Below are 14,969 nucleotides of genomic sequence, written 5' to 3' on the forward strand. Positions count from 1 at the left end.
GAAATAGCACAGCCATGCATCTCAGTGCTCTTAGTCTCTATAGCAAATTGTGAAATTCTTACAGGAAGCCAATCATTCATAAAACAAACTAAAGCAAAAGCTAAAACAAAACCGCCGCTACCCATCCATCATTTCATTTTATAAGCTATTACAGCAACTTCACCGGTAGATGGCAATGTTGGCTTGGAAAAGTCTGGTGAGCCCACTGCAAATGATTCTAGTGCCAGAATTTTCTGATACTGGAGAAACAAGGAGCTGCTTAAGGCTTTTTGAAAGAGGGTTTTTGCTTTTGTTTACATAATGATGCTGTTGGTTTATCATTTTTATGATTTCTCTCTAACCTTCAAGCATTATTGTTAGACTTGTAGCGAAGGCAAATTCTAGAAATCTTAAAATCACAGGATTTCTGAAACAACTCTTTCTTTGATTTGACTAATTTTATCAGAGACAATGTCTGCATGAAAACAGACATTAAGTATGCTTACTTGCCTTTCTTTTTTCTTTTTTGAGATGGACTCTTGCTCTATCGCCCAGGCTGGAGTGCCCTGGTGCGATCTAGGCTCACTGCAACCTCCGCCTCCTTGGGTTAAGCAATTCTTCTGCCTCAGCCTCTCAAGTAGCTGGGATGACAGGCATCTGCCATTACAACCAGCTAAGTTTTCACATTTTTGGTAGAGATGGGATTTCACCATGTTGGCCAGGCTGGTCCTGAACTCCTGACCTGAAGTGATCCACCCACCTCGGCCTCCCAAAGTGCTGGGATTACAGGCGAGAGCCACCATGCCTATCTTCTTACTTGCCTTTCAAAAACGTAAAACAACATTTTAAATTGTAGTTACTTAAAAAGAGAAGCAAAACACGTTTTCCCCAGGACTGAAGTACTATAAGATCATAAGATTAAAAAGCTAAAGAGGTAATTAAAATGTTAAGTTCTAATAGCATAACCTAAGATAAATAAGATCATTTAATAGAAAAAAAAAACCCTTAAATCATTTGTCTTATGTAATGTAAATGTTGTTTGTAAATATTGGCTTGCCTGATTTTCCCAAGGTATTTGATTTTCTCGCTCATTCTATGTTTTTCATAGTAGTGGCTAAAATCACTTCTGTAATGAACAAATGTCAGCAATGCCATAAGTGCTGAATATTTCAGGGAGTCACTATATTAAAATTAAAGGAAACTTCTTTAAGCAGCTTTGTTGGGGCTCAAGTACTAATTTATATGGAATTACCTGCTATTAATGCCTGTCACAATTTTTAAAATTATGAACAAGTTTAGACAGGGAATATGTCCTTCAACTTAGTTAATCTCTTATATAAACTGATTATACTCATTTTGAGATTAATCATTCTGGGATTTTCATTACTTGTGTTGATGCCACAAAATGATAAACTGGCACTGAGACTTATTAGATCCAAATACAAATAATAGGAACCAGTGGTAAATTTTCCAAAGTGGATGGCAGAAAATTTGGCTCAGTGTGACTTAATTTGTTCATTTAATCATTCATTCCTTAATTTATTTTTTTTCAATAAATGCATACCAAGCATCCAGAAACTATGGCTATAGAGTTGACAAAAACTGTTAAAAGTCCTACCATCAAGGAACTTACATTCCAAGAGGCTTATCATAGAAGCTCGTGCTTAAATTGACTGTAAGACATACTTACTGTTATAGTGACATTGTATTGACTGTAAGCAATACTCTAATTTAATCTTCATAATCAATGCATGAGTTTGGGGCCAGGCATGGTGGCTCACACCTGCAATCCCAGCACTTTGGGAGGCCAAGACCAGTGGATCATTTGATACCAGGTGTTAGAGACCATCCTGAGCAACGTGGCAAAATCCTGTCTCTACTAAAAAATATAAAAATTACCCCATCATGGTGGCACACACCTGTAGTCCCAGCTACTCAGGAGGCTGAGGCAGATGAATCTCTTGAACCCAGGAAGCGGAGGTTGCAGTGAGCCAAGATTGTATCACTGCACTCCAGCCTGAGCGACAGAGCAAGACTCCATCTGAAAAAAATAATTGCATATGATTTTGGTTCTGATTTACCTCAAATGAATAAATATCAAGTAACTTGGTATCTTAACAGCATGCTAGTTTTACCTTGGAAATGGGTGTAAAATTTCTTGTTTGCCAAAAAATGCCATTTAGATAATAAGGGATTGCCAATGGTTTAGAGCAAACTGGTTTGATCTATCAAAAAAAATTACTGAACAATTACTCTGTGCCTAGTACTCTGCTATAAATTAAGAAATGGAAAATTATTTCCTTCCCATAAGCAACATGTATTCTAGTTGCACAGCTGTATTCATTTTTATTCTGTAATTTAAGATGGCACCTTGTGAGGAGCCTCTGACCTAATTCTTATTAAAATTCTATTCCTAATTCTTATTAAAATTCTTAGGAAAAGAGGATCCAACAGAGTCAGTGACACAGAATATTGACATGTGGCAGGCATGGGTGCAATGGTCTCGGGGTTTCAATCAGAGACCTCCTACTGAAAAATAAAATAAAATAAAAATAAAATTCTGAGGAAAAGAGAAATATACAAAAACTTGCAGCACTGAAAATCAAGACTGGTAATATTCTAGACCCTAAGAGAAATGTTTCTTAACTGTCAGGGATGGCCTGGGTTGAAATGCCCAGCCTGTGCTGTGACACAAGAAACTGAACAACCTTAATACCTCCCAAGCCATCTGCCCCCGTTCCAGAAATGCAAGGAAAAATGAAAACAAAAAACTCAGGCAGCTCTTCCTCTTTTCTGTGACTGCAACTCCCAGAAGACAACTGAACTAGAAGAGAATACATTGAATCTTGGGCTATGTAATCTCATAAGTAAAGTACTCTAGTCAGAAGGTGCCAGCTCTGGAAGGAATTGCTTTTCATATTCTCCTTGTGTTCAGTGTCAGAGAAATAGTAGAAGTAGAATACAATCCCATTGGTTCCACAGAACAAAGCTAGATGAAAGCAATTGATTTGGGCTAGTAGATGAAAGAATTTCAGCTAGGAGCTGAGTTTACTAACCAATTAAACAGTTTTAGATCTAAAGAGAACATTTAACCCACATCCAGTTGTCAGACAGTAAAACCAAAAGCGTCATCCATCCTCTGCAAATTCTAGGTCTGTTAGGTAACCCCTCATGGGACTACGAATGGGCAAACAAACAAATAAGAAAATATGATGTATCCATTAGTAACTGATGCATAGCAACTAACCACAAAATCTTAGCAACATACAACAACAAATATTTATTCTCCTAAATGTTTGAGTCAGGTAAGGATTGGTTGATCTAGGCTGGCTCAGTTGAGTATATTCCTCCATAGAGGTGAATAGTTTTTAACAGTCATCTGTGCTACTATGCATAAACAAAAAGCATGGGAGATTTTGAAAATGCATTACAGAATCAAAGAAGAGATTCATGATATTGAATCCCCCCCACACCCCCACCAAAAGCAGGCAAACAAAACCCTCTAAAAAAAGTCTAAACATGATTATAGAACCCAAAAGAAAAATTGAGAGGTTAAAATACTCTTCAAAATTTTCAAGAAGATTCAAAATGATAGTCCTATGTAAAATAAGATCAGCAAGTTGTGAGACAAAAGACTAAACAGATCAAAAGTACACTAAGACAATGGAAGAACAATTTTGAAACATTTAAATGAGTTTAAAAATGCAGAAATAGAATTTAAAATCCACATTTGAAGCAATAAAGAGCAGACTTAATATTGGATAAAAATCAGTGATGATGTATAGAAGCCTTTTCATAATGAAGAGAAGATACTAGAGAACAGACATCTATGATATAAAGTTAAGAGTTCTGTGAGAAAAACTCAAGCAGTTGAAACAACCAAAAATCATACACATTATTGAGGAAAAAAGTTACGTAAATTGTGTCAATGCCCTCTAGCCAAAGGCTATCAGGACCACGCTGATAACAAAACAAGGGTGGTTTCACTGACTTTTTGTAGAAAGGAGAAGTGAAATACCACACCATGCTGTGTAAGGGGAACAGTGGGACATGTCGGTAAGAGGGTGTGAGAAGGACTTACAGGATTTGGGCTGTGTTAGGTGATTTTGGGAAGAGTTCAAACAAGTAAGGCTTTTCTTTGGATTTGATGCCGATAGAAGCAAGGCTTATCTCATAACTGGGTATGCATTAGTTTCTCACAGCTGCTGTAACAAAGTACGACAAATGGAGGGGTTTCAGAGGGCTTTCAACAACAGAGACTGATTCTCTTAGCGTTCTGGAGGCTGGAAGCCTGAGATCAAGATGTGGGCAGGGCCATGCCCTCTGAACATGCTAGGGAAGTATCTGTCCCAAGCCTCCCTCCCAGCTTCTGATAGTTCCTTGGTTCATGTAGCATAACTCCAGCCTTCACATGATGTTCTTTCTGTCTGCATGTGTCTGTGTCCAAATTTCCCCACCCTATAAGAACCCCAGCCATACTGATTTAGGGACCCATCCTATAGCACAACCCCATCTCAACCTAACTATTTCCAGTGCAATGACCCTATTTTGAAACAAGGTCACATTCTACAGGACTGAGGGTTAGAACTTCAACATATAAATTTGGGGATGAGGGAAAGGGATAGAATTCAACGTATAACAAGTATCCTCGTGACCTTATCAAGAAAGAGAGAATAGAATGATATTAAAGCTGTAATTGGTGGATAAGTAGTTACTTAAGTTAGGGAGATATTCTGTCACTTTCAGGCTACAGAGAGATTTGGCCATTTGAGTGGTTTGGAGAACATTCACGGTTTTGTCTGTGTTCAGGCATGATTATAGTAGAGTGGCCTTGTTTTTGTCCTGATCCATCTTGGTCACAGAATGACATTTGTGTCTGGTGTTGATGTTCTGTGAAATTGTTTTTGTTCAACAGAAAAGGGCTAAACTTAGCTATGGGTACAATCCATGAGTGCTTGCAAAGCCAAGACCTAATTGATGGGACAAGGCCAGCTCTCAGGATTGCTTTGTACATTCTAAGTCACCTACTTTGATCCAGGGCAGATGAAGTCCAAATCACAGGATGTGAATCTATGGTTTCCAGATCTTCACCACACCTGAAATTTTGCTGATTAGTAGGCTTTCCAAAGAACATAGTCTATATCTCTGTACTTGAACTATTTAAAACTCAAATTTCACCTTTTTATAACTCTCTTTTCTGTTTCCTGTTATCTCAGTAATTGAAAAAAATAAAACATAACTCTCCTTTGGGCAGTGTGAAGTTCTTTTTTCTTTCTTCAAAACAAGTATCAACCTTATCCTGGTTTCAGAATCATTAATAGAAAGACAAACTAGAAAACATATTTTCAAAATACATGAAGTAGTCAATCCCTATGTTTCATAGAAAGAAAGCCAGATGCCATTCCATGAAGAGTCAAGGGCAGGGAACTGCCCTTAGCTGTGCTTAGATGGATATATGGAGCTGCAGAAAGCTGGTTTCATTAAAGAAGTTCTGAATTACAGTGACAACTAGGACTGTTCCTTTCTAGTGTTTCAGGAAGGGGGAAAGGATAGATTCTGAGTTTGGTCAATGCCGAGAAACTTTTAAATCAAAGCTGTGCAAAGCACCAGATTTATCAATAGCCAAAGGATATATAAATCTATTTTAAATTAGGTTGAGGGAATGAATTTTACTTTATTACTAGGTGCTGAATCAGCTGACTTATCACATTTCAGCTATAGATTGGATGGCAATATTTCTGAAAAAGCCATCTAGTTTGATCAAGAGATTTAAAAACATGGCACATATTATGAACAATCGCAATGTTTAGAATTAAAGGAAACTTATAATCATGATGTTGTTTCTTGAATAAATTTGATTGCTTTGTAGATATGTACCTCATATTCTCTTAAAATATGTAACTAGTGTGGACTTCACTAAGCTCTAATACTCAGTCTCCGGGCCTCTTCACTTACATCGTAGTCTTTTCACATTACTGCTAAGAACCTGACACCACTTCAGTAAGATGGAAAATGATGGCTTGTCTATCTGTTTAATCCCACCCCTCCTCCACTCCCCCTTCCCCAGGCTTCTAAGGAAGTTCTGTAAAAGGGCTTAGGGAAGCCAAACTGCTTTTTAATCCTCTAATAGGTATTAAAATACTTTTGTGCTTAATGAGTTTAAATTCCAAAAAACAAAATAAAGTTCTACAAGTCTTAATTTTAGCTTCTGTGCTTAATGAGTTTAAATTCCAAAAAACAAAATAAGGTTCTACAAGTCTTAACTTTAGCCACCTCCTTCCCTTCTGGGCAAACCTTTAATTTTTTTTTTTTTTTTTTTTTTGAGATTAGTTCTCACTCTGTCACCCAACTGGAGTGAAGTGGCACGATCATGGCTCACTGCAACCTTCACCTCCCAGGCTCAAGCAGTCCACCCACCTCAGCTCCTGAGTAGCAGGGACCTGCCACCACACCCAACTAAAGCTTCTGATCAGAATTGATATGTGGTCAGTTCTGATTTTAGGACCAGGATGCACATTTATTTTACCATTGGTCTGAGTCAAATACAAATGGGATAGTTAATATTCTGTAGTAAAAATTTAAAAGCCATAAGATATTAATAGTCTAAACCTACACATCAGTAATTTTGTACTGTGCTGTGTTTTGGACAGCCTTAGCACTGAAGTATTGTAGTGCAGCTGAAAGAATCTGCCTTTGGTTTCAATAGGCTTTCCTCCTTCACAGACTCTGTGGCCTTAAGTAGCTCTTTAGATACTCAGGTTCCTCTCCTTTAAGGTGAGGATGAAAAGGTAGTTTGTTAGAAGCCAGTGAGATAATGGATGCCAGACATCAAATATTAGTGTTCTTCTTTTCATTTTCTTTCATTACATAATTATGAATTAGGTATAATAGTCCTATTATAGCAAGCACATATAATGCTCATTGCACTAAGCATTGTCACACACACACACACACACACACACACACACACACATACACTTACATAAAATTCATTTAAGTAGTCAGAGGTCATACAAAGCAAGAGGATGGAAGAGCTCTTTAATTCTCCCTATCACCAGTCCTCTTCTGCTCTTTCCATCTGCCTCTCTGAAATGGTTTGGCTGTGTCCCCACCCAAATCTCATCCTGAATTCCACATGTTGTTGAAGGAACTCAGTGGAAGGTGATTCAGTCACGGGGGTGGGTCTTTCCTGTGCTGTTCTCTTGATAGTCATTAAGTCTCACTAGATCTGATGGTTTTAAAAAGGTAAGTTTACCTGCACAACCCCTCTTCTCTTGTCTGCCACCATGTGAGATGTGCCTTTCACCTTCCACCATAATTGTGAGGCCTCCCCACCCATGTTGAACTATAAGTCCAATAAACTTCTTTCTTTTGTAAGTTGTCCAGTCTCAGATATGTCTTTATCAGCAGTGTGAAAACAGACTGACACACTCTCCATCTTTCTGCCCTAGCTTACCTCTTTTCTCATTCCTTTCCTTTTCTGCTGGAGCTTCCCAATCCTCAGTTTCAGTGTGGGTCCTGCTGGCCCTGTGCATTCTAGGCCCTTGAGTCATCCTCCTATGAAGTGGTTCTTAAATCCTGGACCTCATAGACTAGTACATCTTTCTTTTAAAATAGACTGGACCATGATAAGTTGTCTAGTTTCTTAAGAAAATTTTCGGCTGGACGCAGTGGCTCAAGCCTGTAATCCCAGCACTTTGGGAGGCTGAGGCGAGTGGATCACAAGGTCAAGAGATCGAGACCATCCTGGTCAACATGGTGAAACCCCGTCTCTACTAAAAATACAAAAAATCAGCTGGACATGGTGGTGCATGCCTGTGATCCAAGCTATTCAGGAGGCTGAGGCAGGAGAATTGCCTGAACCCAGGAGGCGGAGGTTGTGGTGAGCTGAGATCGCGCCATTGCACTCCAGCCTGGGTAACAAGAGTGAAACTCCGTCTCAATAAAAGAAAAAAAAAAAAAAAAAAAAAAAAAAAGGAGAAAAATTTCAGAGAAATTACAAAAAACAAAAAACAAAACAACTACTTTCTATCACCATTTTCATGTTTTCTGTTTGTTTGTGTGTTTTGTTTTGTTTTGAGACAGAGTCTCACTCTGTCACCCAGGCTGGAGTGTAATGGCGCAATCTTGGCTCACTGCAACCTCAACCTCCTGGGTTCAAGCGATTCTCATATATGAGCCTCCTGAGTAGCTGGGATTACACATGACTGCCACTATGCCCAGCTATTTTTTTGTATTTTTAGTAGAGATAGATTCACCATATTGGTCAGGCTGGTCTCAAACTCCTGACCTCAAGTGATCTGCCTGCCTCAGCCTCCTAAAGTGCTGAGATTACAGGCATGAGCCACTACACCTGGCCCAAATTCACATTTTTTTAAAAAAAATGATTCATATTTTAATATCAAAAAATAGTTGGAAGAACATAATCTCAAAATTTAAAAAGTCCTTTACATTGAATTATTTACCTTTATAAAGAATTCTCTGGTTGGCTTTTCTTTTTCTCAGTCTCTTTCAATCTAGTAAAAATTTGGATCCAGAGGGTGTCTTTAAAAATTACTTTATGTTTTTCTTTCTCTTTCTTCTCTTCTTCCTTTTTGTCTCTTTCCTTCTTTCTCCCCTCTCCCCTCTTATCAAAATGTAATTTCCTTGTGTTCTATTTCTTGAAACCCTGCCTAGTGACAGGAATTAATTTAAAAAGCCAAATTTATGGTGAAAAATAGCTCAAAATGTTACAGTTCCTTTCAAAGTGTTTCTGTCTGTTGGCTTTTCAGCTCAAATAATAAAGATATTTTGTAAGATCATATAACTCAAAATTTCAGAGGTCAGAGAGGACTGGTTTGATTTGTAAGTTTTTAAAGATGTTATTAAAGGCCCAGCATATCTGTCTCCTCTTATTGTTCTAACCACACAAATCTGTCTCTCCCTCATGTTCATAGGATTGTGGCAAACAGCATCTGAGGGATGTTTCTTCATTCACATCCAGGGAGAAAGCCTGTCCATGGTTATATTTATCGTTATATTTTGATGCTGGCCTTTCTGGTAGCAGAACTGTTTTGAAAGTCATGGTGAGCCAAACAGATCTTTCAGCAGGCAGCTGCCTGTACCATCAGAAGTCCCACTTGCAGAGGGAACATTAAGAATTGACTGTTTTATAATTGGCCAGAGTCCCATCTTTCCAAGACTTCTTTCCGTCAACATATAATTATTGAGTTTCTTCACTAAATCTTCACTGAAGCATGAGGAGAAGGACAAATTAAATTGGATGCTATATTTCCTCTCCCTTATAGATGATGAATTTTAAACCAAACCACCAAAATGCCTATTATTTAAATTGCAAATGCTGTTTTAACCAGGGAGCAGAATAAATTATTGGAATATTTATTTGCATTAAAAAAATTTTGTAGGGAACCTTAAGAATGGGATTGTTTATTCCTCCTTTCACACCGTAAGAAACTAGATTCTGACTCTGTGCTCCCTGACATCAGGATATTTTCACTGCAGAAGTAAAAAAAGAAGGTAGAAGGTGCTCAGAGTAAGCCCTTCCCTGCCTCACCCATCCTCCAGATTGGTTTTTGTTCCAGGAATAGTGGATCATTGAGGGAGTCCTGTATTGTGGGCGGAGGAGCCAGAACTGACTGGACAAACATGCAGAAGGATTGGTTCCAGAGCTTGAGGAGAAACTGGCATTTGGGGGTTCATACTGGATGAGTGCTTGTGCCCCAAGAGGACCTAAGACCTTCCTTAGGAGGTGGCTCGTAACTGAAAAAGGAACTGAATACTAATACTGAATTTTAATTCTAACATCAAGGGGAGTGTTTCCTGATGTTCCTCCCACATGGAGGGATCTCCATATGAGTCAAACACCTGATCTCTCTCCAGCCGTAACTGTTGGTCCTCCCAGGCAAGGAGAAGTCACTGCTCTGATGAACAGGTTGGGAGAAGAAACCAGGTCTCCACATCCCAGTTCTACTCCATTCTTCCCTGATATCTCCTGCTGTCGGTTCTCCAGGCTCTGCCCTAAGGAACGAGGACTGCAGTTGCAGCCTTGGCTGGGCAGGTGAACCAGTCTATCTCTGGGGTTTGGTATTAGAAAACCATCCATACATCCTCCCCAGCATAGCTTTATCAGTATCTAAAGTGAGATTTTGACCTCCACCTGCACCGATCTTGCACCTGTCTCTCAAAGGTTCTAACTCAAGTAGCAGAGAAAAGGGAGTGCCATGTATTGACCCCTTCAGATACCAACAACTAAGAATGGTGGCCTTGGACACTGAGGTAGCAAGTCTTCCTGTACGCTTTGAATAAACTATTCAAGCGTTCATTTATGTATTCAACAAATAGGAATTGACTTCCCGGGATGTGCTCAGCAACGGAAATACACCACATGGATGTCTCAACCATAGCAATGATATGGTGAAGACAAGATACCTTTTATGTGTTTAGGGGCATCATGTAAGTCCTCAGATCCCTAATGACACTCCCAAAACCTGACTGATATACGTAATTTAGAATAAATAATACAATCTTTTTCACATATAAGTACTGTAGATCAAATTCATAACCACTGCTAATAATTTAAATTTATTTACAAAGAGTGGCTGTTAATTGAGGGAGCTAGAGGGCAGGATAGGAAGGGAAAAGATAGGACCTATATAGAGGTTATACAAACAACGTAAGCATTGATCATCTTTTCACACAAAGCTATTCTATTGCATGGAGAAAAAAGTCCTCACCTCAAGTAAATTGGGCTCGAAATGAGAAAAGTAACATGTTAAAAACAAAAAAGGCTAAGATATATCTTGCTTTTCTCTTCATACAAAAAATTTTAAAGTTATTTGTACAGAAAAATATATTCACATATGCCGATTCAATAGTTTCAGATTTAAAGTAGTCTTTAAATAGCTGGATGGCCAAAATATCATATTTCTAAGAAGAAAGTATATTAATCTGTTCTCACACTGCTAATAACGTCATACCCAAGACTGGGTAATTTATAAAAGAAAGAGGTTTAATGGACTCACAGTTCCACATGGCTGGGGAGGCCTCACAATCATGGCAGAAGGCTAATGAGGACAAAGCCATGTCTTACATGGTGGCAGGTAAGAAGGCATGTGAAGGGAAACTCCCCTTTATGAAACCATCGGATCTTGTGAGACTTATTCACTATCATATGATTCAATTAACCTACCACTGCATCCTTCCCGTGACTCGCGGGAATTATGGGAGCTACAATTCAACATGAGATTTGGGTGGGGACACATCCAAACCATATTCATGATATCAAATTAATATCAGGAATATTAATCTGATAGAATAACAAAAACCCAATAACCTCCCTCAAGATCTTTAAACGATCTATTGCAGTCCCTATACCTTGCTTATTTCAAAAATTCCAAAGAAAAAAGATTTTGAACCACAAAATAATAAAGATTCTTATGATTCTCATTTAAATTCCTTTTTTTTTTTTTTTTTTTTTTTTTTTTAGGAAACAGGATCTTGCTCTGTTAGTGGGATAATCACAGCTTGCTGTAAACCTTGAACATCTGGGTTCAAGTGATCCTCCCACCTCCACCTGAGTAGCTAGGACTACAGGCATGCGCCACCATGCCCTGCTAGCTTCCTTATTTTTTGTAGAAATGGGGTCTCATTATGTTGGCCAGGCTGGTCTTGAACTCCTACCCTGTATTAGTCAGGGTTCTCTAGAGGGACAGGAGTAATAGGATAGATGTATGTATGAAAGGGAGCTTATTAAGGAGTATTGACTCACAGGATCAGAAGGTCCTACAATAGGCCATCTGCAAGCTGAGTAGCAAGGAAGCCAGTACGAGTCCCCAAAACTCCAAATGTAGGGAAGCTGGTAGTGCAGACTTCAGTTTGTGGTGAAGGTCTGAGAACCCCTGGCAAACCACTGGTGTAGGTCCAAGAGTTCAAAAGTGGAAGAACTTGGAGTCCAGTGATCGAGGACATGAAGCATCCAGCACTGGGGAAAGATGGAGGCCAGAAGATTTAGCCAGTCTAGTCTTTCCACGTTCTTCTGCCTGCTTTTATTCTAGCTGCACTGGCAGCTGATTGGATTGTGCCCACCAAGATTGAGGGTGGGTCTGCCTCTCCCAGTCCATGGATTCAAAAATGTTAATCTCCTTTGGCAACACTCTCATGGACACACCTGGTAACAATACTTTGCATTATTCAATCCAATCAAGTTGACAATATTAACCGTCACATGCCTCAAGTAATTCTCCTGCCTCTGCCTCCTAAGGTGCTGGGATTACAGGTGTGAGCCACTATGCCCAGCTCATTTTTAATTTTTGTCTGTGACTAAAGCCATATACCAAAAACATTTAAAAATTGTCCATTTTTCTCTCATTTACCATAATGTTTGCCAAATCCAAAAGTGAAGTGCAAGAAATAGCTTTAGTTTAGTTAAGATTTTTTAAATATGTGTAAGAAAAAAGACGTTACCATGCCAATTTCTACCATGCTCTAATCACAGAAAGTTCGATTTAATTTACATAATAGCTGTTGCAAAACTTATTCTTTGGCAAGTAGCTCTGGCTCTCAGCAAAGTCATGAGGTTGGTAAATTCTCTTTTGGTCCACCCAATTTTGGGGGGGTGGGGGCGGGCAAGGCAATGGAGTTTAGCTCTTGTTGCCCAAGCTGGAGTACAATGGCAGATCTCAGCTCACTGCAACCTCCACCTCCCAGGTTCAAGTGATTCTCCTGCCTCTGCCTCCCAAGTAGCTGGAATTACAGGTACCCACCACTACACCCAGCTAATTTTTGTATTTTTAGTAGACGGGGTTTCACCATGTTGGCCAGGCTGGTCTCAAACTCCCAGCCTCAAATGATCTGCCTGCCCCAGCCTCGTAAAGTACTGGATTACAAGCGTGAGCCACCATGCCCGGCCTCCAATTCAAACTTCTTAAGGCCCAGGCCTTACTCCACCCACTATATCACTGTGGTCTTCCGATTTCCTGAGTAGAAAATTTTAAATTTCAGGTGGATAGCTCTCTTAAAAAATTAATTTTAAGGATATGTAGATAAGAATTGCAAATGAGCAAAATGAGATATGAGAAGGCTTCAATATAATTCTGCACATACATCTGAATTATGATCTCATATTGGGCTATACTTTATTTGTTTATGCGTCTGACTCTCATACCAGATTAAGAATTCTATAACACGGGCTCACTCTTGTTCATATTTGAATCTCCCCTCCCTAGCTCAGGCTGTAACACAATAGGTGATCAATTTATTTTTGTTAAATTAATAATGAATGAAGGTTTATCACATTTGGATACTTTGACAACATATTTGTTGTCCCTATTCATCTAAATTGCTACCTCTAATTCCCATTTCATGTTTTCTCAAGAGGCATTTTGAAATTGGATGAGTGAGCAGAATGGAAATGTGGTTTCAGTGAAGTGCATCGGAAAACAACTTTGTTTTTTCTCTTCATTGCCCTTTCAAACCTGTTCTATAAAGGTATTTTTTTCTCTGCTTTTTGGATAAAATCCAAGACAGGCTTCAAGAATCTTATAGTAACTCTCAGAAAATAAAAAAGATCTCCAGTTATTTCTAGTCATAACAGCTTTATTTCAGTAATTGGTATATCTAGTTCCATGTAAAGCAGTAACTCCAAACTGAAGTTAAGGCTTCTTCCTTACCCAGTCCAGGCCTCCTTTGGACTGGAAACTTGCAGTGGGAAAGAGGAATGTGGTAGTTTCCTTGCTATTTCCTTGACTTTCTCCTCTTTCCCAGCTGATCTGAGGCTCTATTGAGGATGGAGTATGGTGACTCCAAGCTGACTTTTCCTTTGAGTGCACTTTTGGGTTCTTCAGAGGCCTCTGTGAGACTTCACATTACCCAGTTTTCTCATGAGGGACGCATTCTCTAGCTGAACTGTTGTAATACAACTCTCACCTTCAGCACCTGACTCAGTGTGTTCTCTTGCCCTGACACTGGTGGGATCCTCTCACTCAGCTGCTCTCTTATGTAGGATTCCTTCCAGATGGATCCAGTTACAATCCTCATTGCCCATGTGATTCATGGCAATCTCAAGCTTTTCTTTCCTCATACATGGTGTCGGCTGAGCCTTTTAGCTTCAGCTCCATGGGTAAGAGCCAAACACATTACCAACTCTAAACCACACTCACCAACCTTTCCAAGTGTGTCTCTGAGGCCCTTCTCACTAGACTTGGGGTAAAGGTGCCCAAGTCTCTCTCCTCCCCAAAGTCTGGGGTAGGAAAAAGATCTCAGTTGGCCAGCAATTTTTTTCCACATGAACTCTTACTCAACCTCAACCTCTTAACCCTTTGATGGATGTTAGGATGGCAGGGGTTTTTGATCACCTTCTTTGCTAGCTCCGTATAGGAGGCTAAGCACTTCGCTTGGGAATATGGGAATGGCTGCCATCTATTACTTTTGACTCAACCTTTTGAGACCACAGTCAACATCAAGAGCAAAGGTGTCCTATATTAATATCCTGCACAAACATGAAAGGCAGGGTTCAGAGTAGCCTATTGTTTCAAACCCAGACCCTTTAAAAAATACAGCGGTTAGGTTTCAGTGCAAGATGCTGGATGAGTATATGTTACAAATAAAGAAATGTAGGGTGAAAACAACCACAACAGGCAATGAGTGGACTGGAGATTTTGACTGGTTTCTAGAATATAGAAAGAAGATCGGGTAGTGTTGAATGAGAAGACAACCAACCTGAGTGCCTTCAAGAGAAGGCTACAGTGGAGATAGCACCTGTTCTTCTGTGCATGCTCCAGGGAACCCTAAGCTCAGGACTGGCCAGAACAAAAGCAAGAGTGGGTGGCAGGCGTTTAAGGCATTAAATGCTAGTGGCGGCCTTCACATCTATTTTTTTCTAACCCTACATTTATCAAGGAACTAGTTCTACCATGCTTAGTCTCAGATGTGGAGACAAAAATGACTCCATTTTGGGAGCTAATCCACCATGTTGACTTCTTCTTCTTTTTTCT

Source organism: Saimiri boliviensis, chromosome 4, assembly GCF_048565385.1.
Source record: "Saimiri boliviensis isolate mSaiBol1 chromosome 4, mSaiBol1.pri, whole genome shotgun sequence".
In the NCBI taxonomy this organism is placed as follows: Eukaryota; Metazoa; Chordata; class Mammalia; order Primates; family Cebidae; genus Saimiri; species Saimiri boliviensis.